Source organism: Meleagris gallopavo, chromosome 16 (assembly GCF_000146605.3).
Source record: "Meleagris gallopavo isolate NT-WF06-2002-E0010 breed Aviagen turkey brand Nicholas breeding stock chromosome 16, Turkey_5.1, whole genome shotgun sequence".
Classification (NCBI taxonomy): Eukaryota; Metazoa; Chordata; class Aves; order Galliformes; family Phasianidae; genus Meleagris; species Meleagris gallopavo.
The window spans coordinates 13,992,484-13,992,990 of NC_015026.2; the positions used below are offsets into that span (position 1 = coordinate 13,992,484).

The window sequence follows — 507 nt, forward strand, 5'->3', positions numbered from 1 at the left end:
TCTTTTTTTTTCCTTCCCCGTCTTGGACTTGATTCCCTGCTTGATTCCCTTTGCTTCTGTCGTGACTGACTGGTTTAAGCAGTGCTAAGCTAAATTGTTTTATTTACTGTGGACTGTAATCCAGGTCCTGGCTAGAAAAGTTCACCTTTCTGATACAGTTGAATTAGATGGAATTGAAACCAGACCTTGTAACAGTGACAGAAACATTAGTGCCTTCCAACAGTGTGGTATTCATTGTACTGATGATCAAAACTGTCCATTCTATGTTGTTTGTGGAAATTCTTTTTAATTGGTATACTGATAGACTGAGACAGTGGCTGTTTCAGATTCTCTATGGATCATTCTTCTTCTTCTAAGACCAATCTGAGCTGATATCCTTAAATTGCAACAGTAAGGAGATTAATGGGCTATCTTGTAGAGTTGCTGATACTGCTTTTAGGCAGTGTTTATAACTGATTCTTTGCTTGGTTGCTTCTTTTTTTGTGTTGTTTTTTTTTTTTTCTTTTT

The 507-nt window shown here is 36.7% G+C and overlaps 1 protein-coding gene across 3 annotated transcripts in view; it reads left to right on the forward strand.

Annotated features, from left to right (window-relative positions):
• LOC104913510 overlaps positions 1-507 on the forward strand; it is a 35,499-nt gene that overhangs the window by 21,895 nt on the left and 13,097 nt on the right. The gene's annotated exons all lie outside the window — the stretch shown is intronic.